We start from the raw sequence: 7871 nt of genomic DNA, 5'->3' as shown, positions 1-7871 counted from the left end.
AGCTGTTATAAAAGTTTGTTTTTTTAGTGCTGTAAATGCATTTTCAGCTCGCGCTGTACACATTTGCTATGAGAGGCATTATCTCATAAGGGAAATATTGGACAATCAAATTAATGACTGCCCAGGCTTCAGGATGTCTTTTTACACTATATAAGGGTGGAAATTTACATTGGAAACGTTTGGTTTAGCTGTTAATGAAGTTTCGTTTTTTTAGTGCTGAAAATTCATTGTCTGCTGGCGCTGTACACTTTTTCTAAGTGTTGCAATATCTCATGAAGGAAATACTGGACAATCAAATTAATGACTTTCCAGGCTTCAGGATGCCTTTCTACACTATATAAAGGTGGAAATTTACATTGGAAACGTTTGGTTTAGCTGTTATAAAAGTTTGGTTTTTTAGTGCTGTAAATGCATTTTCAGCTCGCGCTGTACACATTTGCTATGAGAGGCATTATCTCATAAGGGAAATATTGGACAATCAAATTAATGACTGCCCAGGCTTCAGGATGTCTTTTTACACTATATAAGGGTGGAAATTTACATTGGAAACGTTTAGTTTAGCTGTTAATGAAGTTTCGTTTTTTTAGTGCTGAAAATTCATTGTCTGCTGGCGCTGTACACTTTTTCTAAGTGTTGCAATATCTCATGAAGGAAATACTGGACAATCAAATTAATGACTTTCCAGGCTTCAGGATGCCTTTCTACACTATATAAAGGTGGAAATGTACATTATCTCAGAAGGGAAATATTGGACAATCAAATTAATGACTGCCCAGGCTTCAGGATGTCTTTTTACACTATATAAAGGTGGAAATTTACATTGGAAACGTTTGGTTTAGCTGTTATAAAAGTTTGGTTTTTTTAGTGCTGAAAATGCATTTTCAGCTCGCACTGTACACATTTGCTGTGTGAGGCATTATCTCATAAGGGAAATACTGGACAATCAAATTAATGACTGCCCAGGCTTCAGGATGTCTTTTTACACTATATAAAGGTGGAAATTTACATTGGAAACGTTTGGTTTAGCTGTTATAAAAGTTTGGTTTTTTAGTGCTGAAAATGCATTTTCAGCTCGCACTGTACACATTTGCTATGTGAGGCATTATCTCATAAGGGAAATACTGGACAATCAAATTAATGACTTCCCAGGCTTCAGGATGCCTTTTTACACTATAAATGTGGAAATTTACATTGGAAACGTTTGGTTTAGCTGTTAATGAAGTTTCGTTTTTTTAGTGCTGAAAATTCATTGTCTGCTGGCGCTGTACACTTTTTCTAAGTGTTGCAATATCTCATGAAGGAAATACTGGACAATCAAATTAATGACTTTCCAGGCTTCAGGATGCCTTTCTACACTATATAAAGGTGGAAATTTACATTGGAAACGTTTGGTTTAGCTGTTATAAAAGTTTGGTTTTTTAGTGCTGTAAATGCATTTTCAGCTCGCGCTGTACACATTTGCTATGAGAGGCATTATCTCATAAGGGAAATATTGGACAATCAAATTAATGACTGCCCAGGCTTCAGGATGTCTTTTTACACTATATAAGGGTGGAAATTTACATTGGAAACGTTTAGTTTAGCTGTTAATGAAGTTTCGTTTTTTTAGTGCTGAAAATTCATTGTCTGCTGGCGCTGGACACTTTTTCTAAGTGTTGCAATATCTCATGAAGGAAATACTGGACAATCAAATTAATGACTTTCCAGGCTTCAGGATGCCTTTCTACACTATATAAAGGTGGAAATGTACATTGGAAACGTTTGGTTTAGCTGTTATAAAAGTTTGGTTTTTTAGTGCTGTAAATGCATTTTCAGCTCGCGCTGTACACATTTGCTATGAGAGGCATTATCTCAGAAGGGAAATATTGGACAATCAAATTAATGACTGCCCAGGCTTCAGGATGTCTTTTTACACTATATAAAGGTGGAAATTTACATTGGAAACGTTTGGTTTAGCTGTTATAAAAGTTTGGTTTTTTTAGTGCTGAAAATGCATTTTCAGCTCGCACTGTACACATTTGCTGTGTGAGGCATTATCTCATAAGGGAAATACTGGACAATCAAATTAATGACTGCCCAGGCTTCAGGATGTCTTTTTACACTATATAAAGGTGGAAATTTACATTGGAAACGTTTGGTTTAGCTGTTATAAAAGTTTGGTTTTTTAGTGCTGAAAATGCATTTTCAGCTCGCACTGTACACATTTGCTATGTGAGGCATTATCTCATAAGGGAAATACTGGACAATCAAATTAATGACTTCCCAGGCTTCAGGATGCCTTTTTACACTATAAATGTGGAAATTTACATTGGAAACGTTTGGTTTAGCTGTTAATGAAGTTTCGTTTTTTTAGTGCTGAAAATTCATTGTCTGCTGGCGCTGTACACTTTTTCTAAGTGTTGCAATATCTCATGAAGGAAATACTGGACAATCAAATTAATGACTTTCCAGGCTTCAGGATGCCTTTCTACACTATATAAAGGTGGAAATTTACATTGGAAACGTTTGGTTTAGCTGTTATAAAAGTTTGTTTTTTTAGTGCTGTAAATGCATTTTCAGCTCGCGCTGTACACATTTGCTATGAGAGGCATTATCTCATAAGGGAAATATTGGACAATCAAATTAATGACTGCCCAGGCTTCAGGATGTCTTTTTACACTATATAAGGGTGGAAATTTACATTGGAAACGTTTGGTTTAGCTGTTAATGAAGTTTCGTTTTTTTAGTGCTGAAAATTCATTGTCTGCTGGCGCTGTACACTTTTTCTAAGTGTTGCAATATCTCATGAAGGAAATACTGGACAATCAAATTAATGACTTTCCAGGCTTCAGGATGCCTTTCTACACTATATAAAGGTGGAAATTTACATTGGAAACGTTTGGTTTAGCTGTTATAAAAGTTTGGTTTTTTAGTGCTGTAAATGCATTTTCAGCTCGCGCTGTACACATTTGCTATGAGAGGCATTATCTCATAAGGGAAATATTGGACAATCAAATTAATGACTGCCCAGGCTTCAGGATGTCTTTTTACACTATATAAGGGTGGAAATTTACATTGGAAACGTTTAGTTTAGCTGTTAATGAAGTTTCGTTTTTTTAGTGCTGAAAATTCATTGTCTGCTGGCGCTGTACACTTTTTCTAAGTGTTGCAATATCTCATGAAGGAAATACTGGACAATCAAATTAATGACTTTCCAGGCTTCAGGATGCCTTTCTACACTATATAAAGGTGGAAATGTACATTATCTCAGAAGGGAAATATTGGACAATCAAATTAATGACTGCCCAGGCTTCAGGATGTCTTTTTACACTATATAAAGGTGGAAATTTACATTGGAAACGTTTGGTTTAGCTGTTATAAAAGTTTGGTTTTTTTAGTGCTGAAAATGCATTTTCAGCTCGCACTGTACACATTTGCTGTGTGAGGCATTATCTCATAAGGGAAATACTGGACAATCAAATTAATGACTGCCCAGGCTTCAGGATGTCTTTTTACACTATATAAAGGTGGAAATTTACATTGGAAACGTTTGGTTTAGCTGTTATAAAAGTTTGGTTTTTTAGTGCTGAAAATGCATTTTCAGCTCGCACTGTACACATTTGCTATGTGAGGCATTATCTCATAAGGGAAATACTGGACAATCAAATTAATGACTTCCCAGGCTTCAGGATGCCTTTTTACACTATAAATGTGGAAATTTACATTGGAAACGTTTGGTTTAGCTGTTAATGAAGTTTCGTTTTTTTAGTGCTGAAAATTCATTGTCTGCTGGCGCTGTACACTTTTTCTAAGTGTTGCAATATCTCATGAAGGAAATACTGGACAATCAAATTAATGACTTTCCAGGCTTCAGGATGCCTTTCTACACTATATAAAGGTGGAAATTTACATTGGAAACGTTTGGTTTAGCTGTTATAAAAGTTTGGTTTTTTAGTGCTGTAAATGCATTTTCAGCTCGCGCTGTACACATTTGCTATGAGAGGCATTATCTCATAAGGGAAATATTGGACAATCAAATTAATGACTGCCCAGGCTTCAGGATGTCTTTTTACACTATATAAGGGTGGAAATTTACATTGGAAACGTTTGGTTTAGCTGTTAATGAAGTTTCGTTTTTTTAGTGCTGAAAATTCATTGTCTGCTGGCGCTGTACACTTTTTCTAAGTGTTGCAATATCTCATGAAGGAAATACTGGACAATCAAATTAATGACTTTCCAGGCTTCAGGATGCCTTTCTACACTATATAAAGGTGGAAATTTACATTGGAAACGTTTGGTTTAGCTGTTATAAAAGTTTGGTTTTTTAGTGCTGTAAATGCATTTTCAGCTCGCGCTGTACACATTTGCTATGAGAGGCATTATCTCATAAGGGAAATATTGGACAATCAAATTAATGACTGCCCAGGCTTCAGGATGTCTTTTTACACTATATAAGGGTGGAAATTTACATTGGAAACGTTTAGTTTAGCTGTTAATGAAGTTTCGTTTTTTTAGTGCTGAAAATTCATTGTCTGCTGGCGCTGTACACTTTTTCTAAGTGTTGCAATATCTCATGAAGGAAATACTGGACAATCAAATTAATGACTTTCCAGGCTTCAGGATGCCTTTCTACACTATATAAAGGTGGAAATGTACATTGGAAACGTTTGGTTTAGCTGTTATAAAAGTTTGGTTTTTTAGTGCTGTAAATGCATTTTCAGCTCGCGCTGTACACATTTGCTATGAGAGGCATTATCTCAGAAGGGAAATATTGGACAATCAAATTAATGACTGCCCAGGCTTCAGGATGTCTTTTTACACTATATAAAGGTGGAAATTTACATTGGAAACGTTTGGTTTAGCTGTTATAAAAGTTTGGTTTTTTTAGTGCTGAAAATGCATTTTCAGCTCGCACTGTACACATTTGCTGTGTGAGGCATTATCTCATAAGGGAAATACTGGACAATCAAATTAATGACTGCCCAGGCTTCAGGATGTCATTTTACACTATATAAAGGTGGAAATTTACATTGGAAACGTTTGGTTTAGCTGTTATAAAAGTTTGGTTTTTTAGTGCTGAAAATGCATTTTCAGCTCGCACTGTACACATTTGCTATGTGAGGCATTATCTCATAAGGGAAATACTGGACAATCAAATTAATGACTTCCCAGGCTTCAGGATGCCTTTTTACTCTATATAAAGTTGGAAATTTACATTGGAAACGTTTAGTTTAGCTGTTAATGAAGTTTCGTTTTTTTAGTGCTGAAAATTCATTGTCTGCTGGCGCTGTACACTTTTTCTAAGTGTTGCAATATCTCATGAAGGAAATACTGGACAATCAAATTAATGACTTTCCAGGCTTCAGGATGCCTTTCTACACTATATAAAGGTGGAAATTTACATTGGAAACGTTTGGTTTAGCTGTTATAAAAGTTTGGTTTTTTAGTGCTGTAAATGCATTTTCAGCTCGCGCTGTACACATTTGCTATGAGAGGCATTATCTCATGAAGGAAATACTGGACAATCAAATCAATGACTTTCCAGGCTTCAGGATGCCTTTCTACACTATATAAAGGTGGAAATGTACATTGGAAACGTTTGGTTTAGCTGTTATAAAAGTTTGGTTTTTTTAGTGCTGAAAATGCATTTTCAGCTCGCACTGTACACATTTGCTATGTGAGGCATTATCTCATAAGGGAAATACTGGACAATCAAATTAATGACTGCCCAGGCTTCAGGATGTCTTTTTACACTATATAAAGGTGGAAATTTACATTGGAAACGTTTGGTTTAGCTGTTATAAAAGTTTGTTTTTTTAGTGCTGAAAATGCATTTTCAGCTCGCACTGTACACATTTGCTATGTGAGGCATTATCTCATAAGGGAAATACTGGACAATCAAATTAATGACTTCCCAGGCTTCAGGATGCCTTTTTACACTCTATAAATGTGGAAATTTACATTGGAAACGTTTGGTTTAGCTGTTAATGAAGTTTCGTTTTTTTAGTGCTGAAAATTCATTGTCTGCTGGCGCTGTACACTTTTTCTAAGTGTTGCAATATCTCATGAAGGAAATACTGGACAATCAAATTAATGACTTTCCAGGCTTCAGGATGCCTTTCTACACTATATAAAGGTGGAAATTTACATTGGAAACGTTTGGTTTAGCTGTTATAAAAGTTTGGTTTTTTAGTGCTGTAAATGCATTTTCAGCTCGCGCTGTACACATTTGCTATGAGAGGCATTATCTCATAAGGGAAATATTGGACAATCAAATTAATGACTGCCCAGGCTTCAGGATGTATTTTTACACTATATAAGGGTGGAAATTTACATTGGAAACGTTTAGTTTAGCTGTTAATGAAGTTTCGTTTTTTTAGTGCTGAAAATTCATTGTCTGCTGGCGCTGTACACTTTTTCTAAGTGTTGCAATATCTCATGAAGGAAATACTGGACAATCAAATTAATGACTTTCCAGGCTTCAGGATGCCTTTCTACACTATATAAAGGTGGAAATGTACATTGGAAACGTTTGGTTTAGCTGTTATAAAAGTTTGGTTTTTTAGTGCTGTAAATGCATTTTCAGCTCGCGCTGTACACATTTGCTATGAGAGGCATTATCTCAGAAGGGAAATATTGGACAATCAAATTAATGACTGCCCAGGCTTCAGGATGTCTTTTTACACTATATAAAGGTGGAAATTTACATTGGAAACGTTTGGTTTAGCTGTTATAAAAGTTTGGTTTTTTTAGTGCTGAAAATGCATTTTCAGCTCGCACTGTACACTTTTGCTATGTGAGGCATTATCTCATAAGGGAAATACTGGACAATCAAATTAATGACTGCCCAGGCTTCAGGATGTCTTTTTACACTATATAAAGGTGGAAATTTACATTGGAAACGTTTGGTTTAGCTGTTATAAAAGTTTGGTTTTTTAGTGCTGTAAATGCATTTTCAGCTCGCGCTGTACACATTTGCTATGAGAGGCATTATCTCATAAGGGAAATATTGGACAATCAAATTAATGACTGCCCAGGCTTCAGGATGTATTTTTACACTATATAAGGGTGGAAATTTACATTGGAAACGTTTAGTTTAGCTGTTAATGAAGTTTCGTTTTTTTAGTGCTGAAAATTCATTGTCTGCTGGCGCTGTACACTTTTTCTAAGTGTTGCAATATCTCATGAAGGAAATACTGGACAATCAAATTAATGACTTTCCAGGCTTCAGGATGCCTTTCTACACTATATAAAGGTGGAAATGTACATTGGAAACGTTTGGTTTAGCTGTTATAAAAGTTTGGTTTTTTAGTGCTGTAAATGCATTTTCAGCTCGCGCTGTACACATTTGCTATGAGAGGCATTATCTCATAAGGGAAATACTGGACAATCAAATTAATGACTTCCCAGGCTTCAGGATGCCTTTTTACACTCTATAAATGTGGAAATTTACATTGGAAACGTTTGGTTTAGCTGTTAATGAAGTTTCGTTTTTTTAGTGCTGAAAATTCATTGTCTGCTGGCGCTGTACACTTTTTCTAAGTGTTGCAATATCTCATGAAGGAAATACTGGACAATCAAATTAATGACTTTCCAGGCTTCAGGATGCCTTTCTACACTATATAAAGGTGGAAATGTACATTGGAAACGTTTGGTTTAGCTGTTATAAAAGTTTGGTTTTTTAGTGTGTAAATGCATTTTCAGCTCGCGCTGTACACATTTGCTATGAGAGGCATTATCTCATAAGGGAAATATTAGACAATCAAATTAATGACTGCCCAGGCTTCAGGATGTCTTTTTACACTATATAAGGGTGGAAATTTACATCGGAAACGTTTAGTTTAGCTGTTAATGAAGTTTCGTTTTTTTAGTGCTGAAAATTCATTGTCTGC

This window comes from Idiotropiscis lumnitzeri, unplaced genomic scaffold, assembly GCF_059441095.1.
Source record: "Idiotropiscis lumnitzeri isolate Australia: NSW breed Sydney's pygmy pipehorse unplaced genomic scaffold, RoL_Ilum_1.0 HiC_scaffold_39, whole genome shotgun sequence".
NCBI classification, from domain to species: Eukaryota; Metazoa; Chordata; class Actinopteri; order Syngnathiformes; family Syngnathidae; genus Idiotropiscis; species Idiotropiscis lumnitzeri.
The sequence above is the reverse complement of the archived record's forward strand: the minus strand, read 5'-3'. Positions refer to the sequence as shown.